Raw genomic sequence first — 19,466 nt, 5'->3', positions numbered from 1 at the left:
TACCGCCCCATTTCCCTCACAAGCGTCTCTTCGAAACTCATGGAACATATTATTTAATAGCACACAGTGAAATTCTTTGTCTCCGTAAATTTTTTACATACTTACCAGCATGGCTTTTTGAAAGCACGTTCAAGTGACTTCCAATTGGCTCTCTTTGCTAACGACCTAAGTTCCAACCTTGACCGAAACGTTTCTGCTGACACCCTCTCCTTGATTTCGAAAAAGCTTTCCATAAAGTACAGTATAAAAAACTGCTACTAAAGCTATCGTGCCTAATCTTAATCCGTTAGAAATTGGAATGGGTTTGTAACTTTTTCACTGACAGAGAGCAGTTGTCTATGCTAACAATTATTCTCCTCGCAGCCCGGTCTTTTCAGGTGTTCCCCAAGTACAGTCCCAGGATCCTCGCTGTTCCACATATACATTACGATCTACCTTCCCATTTTTCCTCTGCTATCTGCTTATTTGCTGACGACTGTGTAATTTTCTGCTCAATCAGTAACAGTACTGACGCTGGCATTCTTTAACTAAATCTTAATAGAATCTAAGCTTGGTGCAAACATTGGTTAATCTCTTAATATTTCCAAAACATGTTTTATTGCGTTCCATCGTCGTCAGATGCATACTTCTAAATACACTATTTTTAGTTCAGAACAGAAGTGTCGTTCGTCTCTTCCTGTAAGTAGTTGGATATTACTGTAACGGAAAACCTAACATGGTCATCTCATATCATTGACATCGCTTACGAGGATAATCGTACCCTGGTTTCATACGGCGCAATCTACGATTTGCAACACCTTCGATCAAATCACTGCCATACCTAACTTTTGTCCGTCCTAAACTATCATACGCTTCACCAATATGGAATTCCCACTACTCTAACCTTAAAAAATCGTGCTATCCGCTTTATTTAATCGGATTATTCATACTGCACTAGTGTGTCTGCTTTAAAATCTAGAGCCAAGTTACTCAACCTTGAAACGCGACGAAAAATTTCTCGATTGTGCCCCTTTCATATGTTAAGGCGAAAGACTTTAATGGCTCATGCTCGCGGTGTCCGTCCGTGCGCTGGATTCGTGAAAACTGTGGCCTCTCCTCCGCGCACCGGAGCAACCTCCTCCCCTCTTTAGCAAATGACGCCCCGGTGGGGGGCGCAGCTGTGTATAGCAACCGTAATGTCACACAGTAGGGGTAGAACGGGCGGGCGCGCGTCGGCGGTGGCAGCTGCACTGCCGCTCCTTCGCCAGACGTCTCGTTGCAGTCGAGTGAGCGAGACGCATGGCTCCGAAGCGGCCAAGTGATTGCGCGCCAAGCGGTTCGGGGAAGCGGCAGTGGGTTTACCACAAGGCTTTCGCCAAGCACACTTTAGTATTTCCAAAGTGTATTCGGTAATTTTTTGCCATTCATCTTTAGGAGAATCATTCATATCACCTGCTTGTCTCCACTCAAGCCGTATTTACCACCATAAGGCCGTCTACGCCCCCACCGCAAGAAGAAGCGCTCATTCTCGATATTTTCGTCACGGCATCCCGGGGCTGGAATGACCTATCAAAGGACGCCGTGCATCACATCCACGCCACCCATTTTAAGAGCGCTATCAGGACCATTGTTGTTTAACCGACATGCCCATCTCTCATGTAATGCCCCATACCAGGAGCCTTTGAGGTGCCAAATAATATAAAAAAATCCAAACATACCCGTACCTCACCCGCCTTGTACATCAATCAAGTGAAGGTATACACTTGGCCTATTTGGTAGCGTGCCTTGCTAACGACGTAATAGGCGTAGGCTCGAATCGCCACTGAAATTTATGCCAACTTTTCTTTGCAGATCCCGCCTGGTGGCGCCGCCCTGGTTAGCTGGCTGCCTATCATACTCCGCTTTCACCTGCCCCTGACCTCGTCCAGGGCCTCGCCCGCCCCTGGATTTCCTCTCCATCGATTCAGGGAGGCTTCTGAAGCACGTGGACACCATCGGCATCACGACCCGCTGCCGAGCTGGTCCTCCTAGCGCCTCCAAAATTCTGATGCGGCGCGGCGCCTAGCTAATCCTAACGCGCCGCGCCTGCACCTCTGAAATACAGCGTCTAACCAAGCCCCTGCAGCCCAGACCCACAAATGCCGCCACCGTGGGGCCTACTCGAACCGCCCACGTCACCGCGCAAAATCCTGTCGCAACCAACACTGTGAGCGACGCTGGCTCCGGATCGACGGACGCGGCGCAGCCGGCAGCGTTCGTCGTCGCCGCAGCGTCCACTGCTAGCCAACTCCACGCTTTAAGGGACGCCAACACCTTTGGGCCCATAGACGCGTCGCAGCCGGCTGCGTTCGTCGCCACCGCCGGTGCCGCCGCGCCTACTCCAGCCACATTAGCCGCTGGCACCAAGACCTGCAGCCCGGCACCAGCGTAGCAGATTGCGTCTCAGGCTGACAACTCGTCGGCAGACATTGACTTCACGGCGTCCCCAGCAGACGACACTCCATCCCCAGAAATCGGCTGAAGCACCATCGGTGCCAGCCGTAAGCCTGCTTCCGCCACCCGACCCCGCTCCGAGCTCATCACTGTTTGCATCCAACTCCCTCCTGGTACCCTCAATCACAAGCTGGCTCTCTACGACGTGCTTGCCGCAGTCACCTCCGCTGCACAACTTTCCTCCAAGACCAGTGCAGACATCACCCTTGAGGCCACGCCAGCCCGAAGCCTTGTGTTTTTAAAAACTTATTCTCCTCTCACCGCCCACCTCTTAAGTTCTATAACGCACCTTCACCTTCACGGCAAACCTGTCAGCATAAAAACTTACGACCCCCATCCTCCCATCTCATGCCTCGGCGTCATCCATAACGTCAGTGGCCACTTCACTCCTGATGACATCATGCATGCTCTCGAATCTTTCAAAACAGATAGTCTCGCTGCTCGCTTGGTGGGATCCACTCAGTCGGTGCTCATAATTTTCGCTGGTACCTTCATCCCCAACTTTGTATATTTCAAACGCGTTGCCTTCCGGTGCCGTCCTCATAAACCTAAGCCTCCCACCTGCACCCGTTGTCTCACTCTAGGACACCGCGCCCACCAATGCCCCCAGCACAGCGTTCCGGCCAAGTGCCGTCGCTGTGCTGCTCCTCTACCCGCTGACCCTTCCGCTCATGTGTGTGCCCAGCCCTGGTGCGTTCACTGCCAGGTAAGCACCCACCCCTCCCTCGACCCCACTTGCCCCTTCCTCCTTGCCAAACAACGCGAGTGTGCCAAAGCTGCATACCTGCGACGCCTAGATTTGCGCCGGGCCACTGAACCCACCCCCTCCTACTCCTCCTCTCATCATGAACCCCCATCAGCTCCGATCACGTCACCACCAGGCTCCTACGCCGCCATAGTTAAAGGATCCTCGGTGCCAGCGTCCCTCTCTTCCACTACACCACTCTCCATCCTTGACTGACGAGAGCCGCTCCTTCGACCTCTGGTTCGCAATGCTGGAACGCCAGCTGCGAGAGCAGCAGCACATTTTCCACGATCTACAGCAGCAAATACATGCCTTGACTCAAACCCTCCAGACAACCACCTCCTCTCTTACCTCTCAGCTTAGCAAGCTAAATGAGCACCTTGCCACGTTCACCACTCCCTCCTCCAGCGCCCAGGTCGCCCCTTTGGCTGACCTTGTCGAAACCACCACACAGGCACATCACACTTGCTTGGTTCAGCTGGAAATTTTGGTTCTCCAGATTCTTACCACCCTACAAGCTCAACCAAAGCAATTGGAATCCTTCACATCTATGCTCCAATCCGTCCATGAGTCACTGCCCCTGGCAAAAAAGAAGGAATGCGTACCATCGTGAGCCTCTACCTCTCCACTAACTTAACCCTTTGGGCCCTGGATTTTTTATTTCGGCCGTAGATTTTTTTGCTCCGCATTTTTACAATGCGTAAGGCCCCATAACCGTGCAGTAAAATTTAAAGTTTGTGGTGCGAGTATTAATCGATTTACAGGTATGGTGTCAATATCGGACATCAGGGCTCAATGGGTGTAAAATGCTAGTGGGACCGTTTTGGTAACCGCAACCGACAAGAAAGAAATTAACGAAAAAATTTCTTATTTTGCGGTGTGGAGACCTATAAAGAAGCTTTTTTTACTTTGTAAGGGATAGATAATCTCGCAGTTTCCAGAAAAAACTTCGCTCACTCCTATTTACGTTGCGTTTTGTGTCATACCTCCGCGTTCTTGTTCCTGCCAGGTCTGTGTTCCAGCTTGTGTACGTCACGTCAACAGCTCGCATGTTTAAAACTTGCGTAGCCTTCCTGGAAGGCGACTGTGGTCAAGATAAAGGCTTTCCTCGAATCTGTAACGCCCTCCTCTATCGAGCTGCACGAAGCACTTCCGTAGCGCAAGGCGCGAAGGTTGGCAAATCTAAGTTCTAAGCTTTGGCGCGGCACACTGCATCTCGCTTGCGATTGTTTTCAAACCAGCTGTTTGCTATAGAAGAATTCATAAAGTGGAACATAATCTCGTCGTGTCTGTGTCTTGACCGAATGCTGTTCCCTACAGGTGACAGGAAATTCCCTCTCATCCATAGGTTTATGAGTTCAGGATATCTCTCGTCCGGGGAGAAAGCAGAAGCTGATTATCAGCACACCAAATACGCTTTCTCAAGAAAACACAGCCAAACATGCTGCATTGATACGAGCGTCGAGGGCGCGCCACACGTGCTGCACGAGCGGCGGAGCGCGAGTTTCAGTGTAAATACCCCGGTCGCTTCTTGCAGCTCGGTGTCGATGCTCACAGCTCACATTGAATAGGTTGGGGCAACCGAAAAGGAAATAAAAATAATAGGCCCCTGCCTGCACCGTTTACACACAACAGGCTTAACCCAATTGAAAAATAAAAGAGGAGGCCCGTAGGCAAGTTGTAATTTGACCACCCGTGGGTGGAAAAATAAAATATTAGGGAAAATGCTACATTAGCGACCCACAGCCGAGAGAGCGGGCCCGGGGAGGCTCCCCTGACCTCCCCTGGGAAGTAGCGGAAAGGGAAATGGGACGTGGGAAGGGAATGGGGACAGCGAGATTTTTGCTCTGATCCATCAATTATCTCGACTCCATTACTGGCCCGCCTGGCCAGGGCAGGGAGAGCATCGAGATTGCCCAATGGTGCGGCCCCACTCACGGGATGCCCGACCACCCACCATACGCAACGGGCTCCGACCGTCGGAGACAGGAAAACCTAACACGGGGTCAGTAGCTACCTGGGGCTCCTCATCGCTCACTAGAAGGCTTTTCCCACCTGCCGGCTACTAGCCGTCGAAGGTTTTTCGCGGTTTTTCGGACACCGGAAGTATGTGTGATAGTCCCGGCCAGTGGACGCCCAGTTCGTCAACGGCCTCGCTGCCTCAGAACCGGTCAGACTCCGGGGGGACCATCTGTGCTTCCTCCAACCATCCATGCACTTATTTCCTCTCCTAGCTTACTCTTCTCCTACTGAGGAGAGAGTGTTCAAGGCTGGGCGACCGGGCCACTAACCAAGAACGGGGCTTAGGATGAGATGACCCGGGCCTACTCCACCGGTACTCCACACATCTTCGGTTTTCGCCAGACTCTTACGAGGCAGTACTAAGCCCTCATCCCCCGGCGTCCCGCAGGCGGTTAAGCCTGCGGCCGGCCGTAAGGCCGCTTCCCCGAGGCGGCGGTCCTCAGAGCCTGGCCACTATGAACCCCCGCGCGGACCTGGTTTCTCCGTAACCAGAAACCGACGCGTCGGTAGCCAGACTTGCACGCCCCCGCGCGCAGAGGAAGGAAGGTAGCATGTATTCGAAAACCTTTTGGCGTTTTGACATGCCTTCCGGGCCGGATTTCGTGGGTCCAACCTGAGTATAAACCCAGGCCTGCCTCCGCTCAGGCATCGGACCTCACGTGCACGACTGGCCCTCACAGTCGTCTGGGAGTCGCTGCCACTCCCATTGGGGGTTTGCATCCCCAGAGGATGGGTCCCGGCCATCCCATCCCCACTGCTGGCATTGCACCGAAACAAAGCCTAGTAGCCGAAACTACACCGGCCCGTATTCGGTGGCGGGGGGGGGGGCACGAGCAGGCTGCACAGTCAGATTTCCCCCCCGCTCACAGCTCACAGGATGAGAGAGGTAAAAAAAAGGAACAAAAGCGCAAGGTCAGGCGTGCATTTGTTCTCGCTATTCCTTTGGTCCGGTTGCTGTTCGCCGACATCGGCATGGTCACTTCCAGGCTCAATCCAAATATTCACCATGTATGATAGCGAAAATTTCCATTTTCCAATTCATCAGAAAGCAAATTTTAAGATTTTGTCCATTTTCTGTAATGAACATTCATGTCAGCAGTACAAAAAGGCCGTTAGTATAGGTGCATCTGCTAAAATACTAGCAGATTCTATTCTACAAAGATGACCTATCGTCACTCAATGGCCACCGCTGGCAACCGTTGAGCCCTGATGGTGTCAAAATCGCACATGTCAAAAATTTGTTCAAACGCAGCGTCTACGCATTCAGTAATATTTACGACGGGGATGTGAGCTTGGATAGGCGTTTCACACAGCATATAAAAAGCTGATCGCAGAAGAACGAATGGTTAGTGAGATAAAAATGCACAAATTTGGTACACCTCGCCTTCTTCACTTCATGCCTTCCATGCTGCTACTTCTTCTTCCTTAGACCGCACAGCTCAATGGAAGTCCGTGAACAGCGATGTCGATAGCAGCAGGGATTCCTAAGGAACTATTGTATTAAAAATTATTAGTATTTCCTTCTGTTACTGAGGCGTGAGCTTAATATTTGTGTTGTGGTGTCAATTGACACCGCCAGGGCCGAAAGGGATAATGGCGTTCTACGAGGACCTCAAGATTGTGCAGTGGAACTGCCGAAATATTTGCCACAATAAGACCCCCCTCTACCAGTATCTACTCACCCGCCCCTGCCTACCTCATTTTCTCCGTCTCCAGGAGACCCGGACGGCCCGCAATGTCCCAGGCTTCCGCGTCTACCATGGCACTACGGCCATACCCCTTGCGTCTATTTATGTACGCAGTGACGTGCTCGTAGAGCCAATTGACATCTCCTCCACCCTGCTGAAATATTAGTTGGTGTGGTTTATTACCACCCTTCTTCCCGCATCTCACTGGTCCTTTTGTCTTTTTACAACCCCCCTGTCACTTCTTCTTTATTCTCTGCTCTGGGCAAATTCTTTCACTCTCTTCATTCTACCTCCCATCTCTCCTTGGTGGTGACTTCAATGCCCCTCACACATTCCGTGGCTACCCAGAAACCCTCAAACCCGGCAGCCTCCTCCATTGTCTGGCCCAGGAACGCCACCTCACCCTTCTTAATACTCCTTTCTCCCCTACTCGAGCGATCACTGCCTCACATCGCCCCACGACACCCGACCTCACTTTCTGTCGAGGTTCACTTTCCTTGCACTCGCAGGTAACAGCCGAAACTCTTCTCAGTGACCACTTTCTCATCCATATTACCACCTTTCTTTCCCACACCCCTCGCTCTCATCCGGTTATTCACAATGACTGGCATGCTTTTCGCACTAATCTCGCCTCCGACTCCTTTCAATCCTACAACAACTGGACGTCGCGCATCTTTGCAGAGCTCACGTCCAGTAGCCGTCGCGTTCGCTCTCGTCACCCAATCCGAGACCCAGATCCTCATTTTCTCCGTTTATAGCGTCGACGTAAACGTATTCAACGCTCCTTTCGCTCCCAACCCCACAATGCCAAACTTTCCTCCCGGATCACTGCTCTGCGGGCCGAAATCGTCGCCCACTGCACCTCCCTCGAGCACTGTCGTTGGAGTGCTCTTATTGATGGCCTTGACTCTGCATTGCACTCGCGATCCGCATGGTCTCTCTTTAAATCCCTCCTTGGCTCTAAGGCTGCCCTTGCTCCCACCCTAGCTAAAGCCCTCACTCAGGGGACTCCCTCCGATGTTTTTGATCAACTCGGCTCTCTCTACCTCCCATCCCCTCTGGCACCCTACTACCCGGTGTACTCAGGTGGACCTAAACCCGCTCTGGACCACACCTTCACTCTCCGGGAATTCGAATCTGCTCTGGCTGCTAATGCTACACGCTCGGCTCCCGGTGAGGACGCCATTACATAAACCACACTTCGTAGCCTTCCTGACTGCGCCAAAGAATTCCTCCTTCAAACCTGCAATGAGGCCTGGGAGAGCGGCTGCTTGCCGAGCTCCTGGACATCCTCCCTTATTTCTATGAATCCAATGCAGGGCAAACCTCCCTCTCTCTCTAACCTCCTCCCAATCTCCCTGACGTGGTGCGTTGTTAAGACCCTTGAGCGAATGGCTCTGACTCACCTCTCTAATTTTCTTGAGGCACGGGAGTTCTTCCCCCATTCTCTCATCGGCTTCCGACACCGCGTCTGTGCACAGGACATGTTTCGGATTCTCCAGCAAACGTTCCTGTCCCCTATACGCATTGAAATTCACGCACTTGTGACCGTCGATGTTCGCAAGGCCTTTTACGGTGTTTGCCACGATCACACCCTTTCTCGACTCGCCTCTTTGGATTGTGGTTCCCGCATGTACTCTTATATCCGCTCATTCCTCTCTAAACGTGTGGCTCGCTTTCGAGCAACCGCCCACTTGTCTCACCCACACCACCTCACCCATGGCACTCCTCAAGGTGCTGTTATCTTTCTTACCCTTTTCAATCTCGCTGTGGCCCCTCTCACCTACGAGCTAACTCAAATTCCCGACCTGCATCATATATTTTACGCCGATGACATCACTCTCTGGTGTTCATCTGGCTCTCCCGGTCACGTACAGTCAGGGACAAAAGTCTCCGGACCACGTGTCCCTCTAACGAAGCTGATAGCTCTGCTATTATTCGGCGGCTGGAGATCACACTTGTGGAGGTAAAAGTAAAATTTTTGTTCTTTCGTCTCCACAAGTGCGGTCTCCAGCCGTTGTCTGATAGTAGGGCTATAAGCTTCGTTTGACGAACACGTGGTCCGGAGACTTTTGTCCCCGACTGTACAGGACACCTTGCAACATGGCCTAGATGTCATCGACTCCTTTCTCACCACCGCTGGCCTCTCTCCTGCTTCTGAGAAATCCGAGCTTCTCCTTCTCAACCATTCCTCCTACCAGCGCTCACACAACCAGTTCGTCTCTATCCATTTTTCTGGCTCTCCCATTCCTGTCGTCAAACAGTGCAAAGTTCTTGGCTTCCCTTTGCATGCGGCCAAGGATATGCAAGCCCTCCACCGCGCTGTCACCACCTGCAATCGGTAACTTACCTCCTGCGACGCGTGGTCACTCGACGCTCAGGTCTCCACGAGGCTCACGTGTGCCGAGTTGCCTACGCGCCAGCCCTCAACAAAGTCTTGTACTTTGCACCCTACGCTTCCTTCACTCAGACTCAACTTAACGCTCTCGAGACTGCCCTTGTGGGCTTCTACAAGGCAGCTCTCAACCTCCCTATCACTACCTCTACCGCTCAGCTATTTGCCACAGGCCTCTTCCATCCTCTTCGTTCTCTTCTCAGTCTCCATTGTAACTCGCAGCTTGGCCGGCTTTCCCTTACCCGTCAGGGTCAGTGGTTATTGACTCAGGCGGGTATCTCGCCCATTCCAATCTCCCCGTTTACCTCTCTTATTCCCACCCTCGCTCCCAATCTTCGCATCCTTCTCCTCCCGACCAACATGTCCCCCGTACTGCACGCCGGCCGTTGTCATGCGGCCGCGCAGCACCACCTTTGATGTCCAATGTGTAGCCTACACGGATGCCTCCTTCGTGGCTCCTCGAGGTTCCTGCGGCTACACCCTGTACCATCCACACCTCCCTGCTCCTGAAACCCAGACCAGCGGGCCGTATCTACACCCTCCAGACGCATTGTCCCTCGAGGTCCTCGCCATTGCGCATGCCCTCCAGTCATTTTCCCTCCTTCTTTCTCCCCAAGAGTACACAGTCCATTCAGACTCACAAGCCGCTATACATCACATACAGAAACGCACCCTGACCCCTTCTCTCCAACAGGAGGTCGAACGAGCGGTCTCCGCTTTGCAGCCTTCCGTCGTTTTCCTCCGCTGGGTCCCTGGGCATTCAGGGATTGACGGCAATGAGCTCGCTCATCAGCTCGCCCGCGGGACACTTTTCCGGGCACCGTTGATCCCCTGGCCCAAGCCCTCGGAGGACGGTGGGAGACTCACCCTTCGCCGCATCATAAAAGAGGTCTACCTTGAGCTCCGCCTCGACAAACGCCTTTATCCTCCCCATCATCCATCACTCACGGTGCCCGAGTCTCGCCTTCTTCGGCACATGCAAACGAATGCAGTCATCACCCCGTCCCGCCTCTTTCTCGATCGCTATAGGTTGGACCCTTCCTGTACCAACTGCCCCTGTATCTATGCGGACCTGGCCTATTGCCTCTTTATTGCCCGGCTGCTCAGCGGTCGGGTTCCTTCCCCCCACCCTCTTTATCCATCACCACCTGGCTCGACTGGCTTGGCGCTGAAGAAGAAGAACAACGACTTCTGGTTGCCCAGGCGGTCGACATCGAATAAAGGTCTTTTACAACTACTACTACTACTTTCTTTGCATAAAATCACTCTCTGAAAAAAGAGAGCGCAGGGTGAAAGGAAGCAGAACAGCGCTGTTAGCGCGCGCGCAGCTTTTTGCGAAGAATAATCCACAGCTGGCCCAACTGGTTTAAGTGGTAGTGACAGTTGCTTTATATAGTCTAGTCGTTTCCGACATATTCGGAACTTAGTGACACATTAACTGTCATCTGTTCAATAACTTTCATTCTATACATTCATTCATGACCCGTTTTCCATACACTTCGGTAGCACAGTGACGTCGCCGCGATTTCTGCTGAAAGGGAACCTTGACGCTGCCGCGCAATGAATCGAAACAGTGAAATCCGAAACTACAGGTGCACACCGTCCACCCCTTACAAAATTGAGCGCTTTGTTTCTGGAGTCATGTTCATGCATTCGTTGTGACACATCAGAAAGTCGCAGCGTATTCATGTATTCATGTCCTTCAACAATAAAAACTCTCAGAATAATACTCTTTTGCAATGATGTCATTGGCGATCAGCCACTAAAGTCCAATTACAATATACAATTCCGTCGGGTAGTAAGGATGACATCCAAAACTATCGACCAGTATCAATACTTAGTGCCCTTAAGACAGTATTTGAAAAGTTATTGATGAAACGTTTTACACGTTTTCTAGATAAATGTAACGTACTAGTAGAAAACCAGCATGGCTTCAGGAAAAACAGATCTACTTCCACGGCTGTAGAGTGTTTAAGTGAATTTATCAACAGAGCATTAAATAAGAAAGAGTATGTAGTCGGCATTTTTATTGATATTGAAAAAGCCTTCGGCACTGAGAACCACGATATACTACTATCAAATTTGCATCGGTATGAATTCAGAGGTCAATCAAAGCAGTTTTTCGAAAGCTATCTCTCTGGCCGCAAGCAATGTGTTAAAATTGACAAATCCGTATCAAGCGTTCATTCCATCCTATGTGCCGTGCCTCAGGGCTCGGTATTGGGACCATTACTCTTTTCTTTGTATATATATGATCTGCCAGATGCTCTGAAATATGCCCAAACTATTATGTATGCTGATGATACAGCCCTTCTCTTCTTTAGCCATGAACCTAATATGGTGGAAACTTACGCTAATAGTGATCTTTCTCTGATATGCCAGTGGTTTCTACAAAATAAAGTACCAATTCACACCTGACTAAAGACTAAATACTTTGTCTTCTCCAGTCCATATAAAAACTCAAATAGCTTAAATGATTTACGAATAGGCGCAAACTCCCTCGAACGAGTCGATAAACAGACATATTTTGGTGTAACACTACATTCAGCTTTCAATTTTAATCCTCACATAATTCGTGTAAGCAGTAAATTGTGACGTGCTTGCTTTCTCTTATTGAAAGCTAGAAAGTTTTTAAAACAATATGACTTACTGTATATAGTCCCGGGAACTTACGTATAACACTTACTTAAATCAAATAGCAATTTTACAAAAAGAGCCTTCGTATAATAACACACAGTAAACGCACAGATAGATCCGCTCTGCTCTTTCGTGACCTGGACATTAATCCTTTCTTTGCTATGAGGGATTTCAAACTAGCTTTAGAGGTTATACATATACTAAACCATAACATCCCACTGTCATCATCTGTTTTCGTATATCTATCTCGTCCAACTAGAAATATTTTCAATTCTCGTTTTAACCTTCCAGTTGTGAATAATGTGTAAAGTAAAAGAAGTATTGCCTATGCCAGTGCTAAAATTTGGAACCAACTGCCTGCTAACTTAAAGATAGGTCAGTTCTCAATCGCTGTAATAAAGAAGTTTTCTCGGAGCCAGCAATATTCGACTGCACTATAAATCAGTGTTTCTCTTGGATGCATTCATTCTTTTATTTTTGTTTTTGTCCTCCTAACTATTGTATGATTTCCTGAGTATTTCGCTTTTACTTGTAAATAACTGTCACATAGGTGCTCTATAATACTGAGTTGTCTCGCTATAATATTTTTTGCACTTCCTGCATGGGCTCAAGTCTAGCCAGGAAGGCTAAGGGCCCAGATGACTCGCATGTATTCTTTTTACTAACCGTTGGAATAAAACTGATTCAAACTTATTGATTGATTATAGGTGACTTTTTTCGTCGATAACCACCATGAAAAAATTGATATGTGATTTCATATAAATTTCTCTAATGCAATTATTCATCAAGAGCTCTCATGTTGTTTTCATCCATTCCATTGTGGCACGCACAAAGCAATGCATGAAATAAATGGAGCAAGCGCCGAAGGCACTGAGAGGGAGGACCGGGGGAGCTGTATCTTTTTGTGACAGTGACGGCAGTCTGGAAGGAGAGCGTTTGGGCACTGGGCAGTGAAGGTTTATTTTAAAAAAAGCATTATTCTACTCCCTTCTCTTTTGTTCTTTAGTTTCCAGATGAACACACGTTACCTCTGATCGTTATCCGGTGCGGTGAAAGTATAGTGCGATGGCGTTGATATGAGTGACTAAAAAGCGTGCTATCAGCAGGAGTGAAAGGAAATACTCGCGTTTTTTGTCTTAAAAGTGGAAAATATAGGTTCGAAGACACTGAGATACCGCAGTAAATAACGAATTATGGAAGGCTCGCTCAATGGCAGGATCCATACAGTGCGACAAGCTGCGAGCGTAAGCGCGCGCTGCGTTCGAGCACTTTCTATAACTCCAAGCAGCCTTTTAAGAAGGAACGAAAGAAGAAAAAAAAAACACAAGTGACAAACATGCGGTGTGCCAATGTGCAAAATCAAAAGGAAGGAAGACAGTGCCTATATATAATTACTTCTTTACTGCCGTTCATTAACACAAGCACCGAACATGGCGAGCGTCTCAGCATTTCAGGTCACTACCCGTAACGTTAGGGGTTTGCGTAACCGCCGAAGGCAACATCAGTTACATCTTTCAAAGAAATGCGGTGTGAATGCAGCAGCCGTCCAGGAAACCAAGCTGCTCTGATAAGGAGGCTGACGCTGCTCTCGAGCCTTCTTTGTCAGAATTCAATGTTATCGGCAGTCGCCCGAGAGGCTTATCAGGAGGGTGTACTCCTCGCCAACACGCTTGGGGTGACTGCTGCGTCGTATTGCATAGATGACGACGGGCGAATTATATGCTGTGACTTCAGAATGTTGGGTGTACAGTAGCGAATCATTTGCGTTTATGTCCCTGTTAAGCTGCGCGAAAGAAGGATATTTTTTGCAATTCTTTGCCCATTTGTGCACGGATCGTAACAGTATAGTGATTTCAATTGTGTTCATAGGGAAGAAGGCCTAGCAATGTTAAGTAGGTGTAATGACCTTTGTTCGGCTTTACTTAGACATTTGGCATATGAATAAAACCTTGTGGGCTTTGGACAAGATAAGGCCATAATATTCATGTTACTCATTTTTAATGCTGCTCTGGTACTCGGCTTGACAGGATATACGTTTCAGCAGGTATGTTAGCCAGAGTTTTTGGTTACTGGATGCGTCCCGTATTCTTCAGTGATCACTGCATGGTGTCTCTTCAGATAGGGATGTACAGTCGGCGCATACTCCATCCTCAATGGCAGCTGTGGAAGCCGAATAGCTGTCTGCTCTGAGATGAGACCTTCAAATGTGCTGTATCTACTTTCTTGAAGGACGCGTTGTCACGCGGTAATTTCTCATTTTTGCAGAACTAGGGACCTATTTAAATAAGAAAAAAAAAACACTTGCCAATTGAAGCCCCAGGAAGAATCGCTATTTTGAAAAGACATCACTTCCGTGAGCTCGGGCCTACTTTTCTTGAACTGCTGCCTATGTAGAAGTTATCAGTACCGTAAAAACAGAGCTTCAACAGTTTGAAACCGAAAGATACAAGAGAGCCTTGATAAGGTCAGTGTCCCGTAGGTGTCTGGATGAGCAACCATCTCGTCGGGCCCTCAGTGTTGAAAGGCCGACTCCCTTTCACACCTAGTAGTTTGAGCATCCACCTCACAGCAGAAGGTGCGATATTCGATCTCCAGTGCCACGCGGTACCCACCGGTGATGAAATGGGTACAAGCTTTCCCCTGGCTGGTGTTCGGATTCTTTAGGGTGAAATGCCTGGGATATGGCTCTTCGACCCAACTTTGTGCAATGAAAACTAATTTGTGCCATTGTGCTGTTTGGCCAAAGCTGCCCTTCAGCCATAAAAATGCATCACCATCAGCATGTTCTTGCGACAAAAATATTAGAAATTCACTGTGGAGGCTGTACATATAGTTATCCTACTGGTGTTATTGATGCTTTCTTTGGCTATTATGAGAAGCTGTTTGGGGTTGCGGTGTCAAAAATGGTACATCACATTACAGTTGCTTATTGGAAGTCTTATTCGATGAGCAGCGTGATGTAGTGAAGTTAGATATCACGTTGGACGAAATTAAATGCGCCATTTCTGACCTGGCGGCTCAGAAATCTTCTGGGCCAGATGGTATTATCCCCTATCTAGACGCATGGGTCTGCCTCCTAGACTTTTTATTATTGGGAAGTTGGGGACGTGCATGGGTATGGGTGGTTCGTTTACGTACGCTTGAGAGGTTGCTCTGACTGTAAGCTTGTTCTTTGGCGGCAGCGCCGAGCGTAAACGCGTTTTCAAAATTCTAAAAAACTGATACCGATAATACTTGCGATTGGCTACGCGCCTCTCGATAATTGAGGAGCCTATAACAGTAATAGTTTAAAGTTAACTAATCGATATTAGTTTAGCTTCCTTTTAAATAGCACGTATTAACTTTATACTGAAGTATACTACACCGCTGACAATTCTGCACCGAAAAACGAGCTCTTCTAAATAAAAAAGCCTACTTCGAAAATTGAGCAAAGTCTTAGATGAAGCATCGGTAAAGTTCTCAAAATTATCGCTTCCCAGCGCAGGCTTGTTAGGCTTGTGTTTTGCGGCTTAAAAGGTCTCTGTAACACTATTTCGTAAACACTATTTCGTATTTCACAAGTGTTAGTAAGCGAAGGCGCTTCATTAATCTCCTTTTTCATAAAAGTTTGCACAGCGCTTTCAAAAGCTGTTGCAGGGTTCGTTTAAGGGGTGACTCTGTGATTAAAACTCTTTTCACTAGTTACGGATGAAGTGTAACCACATCTCCGCGTGGTATATTCAATAGCCGCCATGCTTCTTGAGTATGCCAGTTCGTGTAGTCATCCAGGCGGGTTATATTATTATAGAGAAAGTGCATATGTCTGCACGGTCATAAACGTCGTTTTCAACAATACAGATATTAGTTTGTTTTGAAAGACCCAACATTCGCGGAAATTAAAGTTCAACGCCAGCACATAATCGCGTATCTACGTGACAAAGCCCCTTATAGAAATGATTCGTATAAGATATTGCACGCATACATAAAAATATCGAGATTTATGCAATTGTCATTGTCTTAGGACTAATCTGCAAAAAAAGTTATAATTTTACTGCCATTCTTTAAAAAACGCTGAATTGATGATCGAGAGAAATCTTAGAAAAAGTACATTCTGAGATAAGCAACCTTAGTTTATCCCCTTATTTGCGTTATTGGCTTTCGCGTTCCATCAGCGAAATCAACGGAAGCGATAATCGCTCCAATTCAAGGAGATACATGTTGATATTAAGACGACCGTGCTCGACTGTTGGAAAGCAGCGGAATCCACGATGCGCCGGGACTTTCAGATGTACGAATCGTTAGCAATTTTGGACTACCACATAACAGGAAAACATTTCGTTTATTAATTTTTTAGTGCTTGCATCGCTGAAGTTTTTCTATGACAACAGCGAAAAACACCTGAGGTCGCGTTAACAAATGACTTTAATAAGAAATTCAAATCGCGGAAGATCAGTGAGATTCATACGGCATACGTGCGCTGGGGTTAGTTTTAAATAAGCCGCAACATGCCTCGAAACGCGGGACGCAGTATGAAGTGTGAAGTGTGCGTGAGCGCCGATAATTTGCGCTGCACCACTGCGTTAACGAAGTCGCCGCTCCCTTCGCTTTCACCTTCCCAGCAACCCGCGATTTACCTTCTCCCCTTCCCGCCGTTCCACTGACCGCGCCCCTTTGATGCAGGTTGGCACTCCAGCCATTTGCCCCACAAGAAAACTAACCAGTATGTATGCCGGCCATGAGGACGGAGAAAGAAAGAGCATTAAACGGCAGGTTAAAAACGCGGAAGTTAAAAATTGGATTAATTCAATGGAAAAGAAGCATAGTGTAGAGCTATATCGATACCGGAAAAGGCAGATCAGGAAAGAATTTTTCTGTGATAACTCAAGGGGCAGTGCCCTACTGCTTGAAGCTAGGTCAGGGTCTCTTGGAACTCGTAGCTACAAAAAAATTAACAATGAAGATGACATATGTGCTGTGTGCAGCAAATGTATATAAAGCATTGAACACCCCCTACTCAAAAGTGATTTTATACATCCAGATGTCGATGCAGGCACAGTCACTCTTCCTGAGGCCCTAGGGTTAAGGATAACAATGGTCACGTTATTGCTGCATTGTCGAATATTGCTGGCTCCGAGAAAACTTCTTTATTACAGCGATTGAGAATTGACCTATCTTTAAGTTAGCTGACAGTTGGTTCCAAATTTTAGCACTGGCATAGGCATCTGCAGTGGAAGTTAGCAAAAAGCGATTGGAGGATTGGTGGCTGAAAAGCAGAGATGTGACACTAGGTTAGAAGTGCAGGAAAACGTAGTGAAAGAAGATGGCGAATCTTACGGAGAGTTAGCAACACAGTTGAACAAAAATAGTGTAAGAAAAGCTGATCATGGTGGAAATTGCCACCACCCCGTTTCAAAGGGGGTGCTCCTATCCATCCATCCACGCTGCGCAGCATGCAACCGGATGGGTGGCTGCGAGGAAGCCATCATGGCCGCTGCGACCACACGACCGTGACCCTGCTGCGCAGTCAGTTTTCCTTCGAGTGCGCACAGGCTGCGTATCGACCGCGGAGTAATATTAACTTACTCCGTGATTGTGCCGTCAGAGAAGCTTGAGCATCTGTAATGCAAGTGACCTCCACTGGACAGGCATAGCCGGGTTCCGACGAGTGTCTACCCTGTGATAGCAGCGAACATGTAGTGTTTCCGCCTGTCCCGCGCGACAGAACGCCACGCGCCTTAACCGCCCTAACTTCGATTTCTTGAAGACGGGCCACAACTAGCAAGCTTGAGAGACGACATGAATGAATGAATGAATGAATGAATGAATGAATGAATGAATGAATGAATGAATGAATGAATGAATGAATGAATGAATGAATGAATGAATGTTTATTTCGAACGAAACACAAAGAAAGTCTGTCGAGGAGGCTGACAGAAATGCAAGGAATGTCTAAGTGTCAGTCCCCTTTCTGAACACACAAAACACTCAAGCAACACGGGGTAAGAATAAAGTATGTACATACGCTTAAAATGGAAGGTACATGCAATAAATAGCAGAAACAGTGAAGGCATTTTGCACTTTCAAGGTAAATAATCATATCTGAATCGATAACAAGTACAGGTTAATTTTTTTTTTCAAGTTTCCTAGAGTTGACGATTCGTTTACAACAGTGAGAACCGTACGATGATGATTTCGAAAATCAGGAATTAGGAAATATTTCTTTTGCATGCGGTAGTTTGTCTGTATCTTGCCCGTGTTGTACGTAGTGTGTCTTGTTTTATATGTGTGTTCTTTTGGAGGGTATGCTCTAAAAAGGCGCTTTCATTATGGCTGATCTCTCGAAATGTTTTAATAGCTGATACCCCATAGAGATAAACAGTATTGGAGGCTTGAATGCACTAGGCTATAGTACAACTGTTTTTTCAGTCTACAAAGAAAGAGATGCTTTAATTTATTAATAATGCCGATAGATCGTGCAATGTTGGTTTTCACGCTCTCGACGCGAGTGGCCGAGTTTAAGTTTTCTTCAAACGCAACGCAAAGGAACCTAAAGCAAGTGGAGTGCTGGATGACTTCATCGCGGAATTTTTTTACAATGTTCTCATGAATACACTTGTTAAGAGGGCGAAATACGACGTATTTTGTCTTTTGAATCAAAATCACAATAGGCCCCTGTTTCAACAGCCCCTGATCTCTACATTCCCTTCTTTCGTGTTCACTCCTATTATTCCGCTCCCTATCTCGCGGCGCAACGGTGTTTAAAAATACCGCTGAATCCGCCTCAACCCACGCTTATTTTCATCATCACCAGAAATTTCAGTTCGCTGCGCATCCTCTCCGCGAATCTTAGGAATCTCCTCTCAGGAATCTTAGTGTATGTAAAAGAATTACGCGTAAACAATGCACCCAGGTACACCGGGCACAAACGTGTAGGCCGTCGTAAATCTGATCCAAATGTTCTTTTTCTGCGCAACGGCATGCTTAGAGTGTGTTCGATTGCGTAATGGTCGAGTCCACGAATAAAGGGCCCGAATCCAGCCGCCAGCTGACTCGGGGAAGGGCTCACCTGGAGGATGCCCGGCCGACAGCGTCCGTGATTGTCGCAGGCACGTTGCAATGCACTCCACAGCCGACGCGGATATGCGCTTACGGGCGTCGACGCGCTGTCCCGATAACAGAAACACTCGAAGGAGAAAACTTGTGTGCGTTCTTTTTTCTGCGCCACTGCTACGACCATTGGCTGCTCTTGGTCACGTGGTGCGCGTTGGCCCGCGCCCAGCGTCGCCTGCGATGGGCGCCGCTGCTTCTATCCGCGTGGAGCTATTGATGTTTTCTTCTTTCATTTCGGCTACCTGTTTCACAGCTAGCGTGCGCACTGCGCAGAGTATCAGAGCGAAGGATGTTCTTTTATTTCAGTTGCAGTTCAAGAAGAACAGCGCGAAATAGACAAGGAATAAAGGAAGATACACGCAGACAGGCGCTGTCTGTGTTTCTGTGTAGTCCTTGTGTATTTCGCGCTGTTCTTCTT

The 19,466-nt window shown here is 48.1% G+C and overlaps 1 protein-coding gene across 1 annotated transcript in view; it reads right to left on the bottom strand.

Annotated features, from left to right (window-relative positions):
• LOC149327525 (uncharacterized) overlaps window positions 1-19,128 on the bottom strand; it is a 753,829-nt gene extending 734,701 nt beyond the window's left edge. Inside the window, exon 1 of the mRNA XM_089563244.1 lies at window positions 19,005-19,128. The gene's annotated coding sequence lies outside the window, so the exon portion shown is untranslated. The remainder of the gene's footprint in view (window positions 1-19,004) is intronic.
• Window positions 19,129-19,466: the final 338 nt, after the last annotated feature.

This window comes from Amblyomma mixtum, chromosome 10 (assembly GCF_055824585.1).
Source record: "Amblyomma mixtum isolate Tamu chromosome 10, ASM5582458v1, whole genome shotgun sequence".
NCBI classification, from domain to species: Eukaryota; Metazoa; Arthropoda; class Arachnida; order Ixodida; family Ixodidae; genus Amblyomma; species Amblyomma mixtum.
The sequence above is the reverse complement of the archived record's forward strand: the minus strand, read 5'-3'. Positions and strand labels throughout refer to the sequence as shown.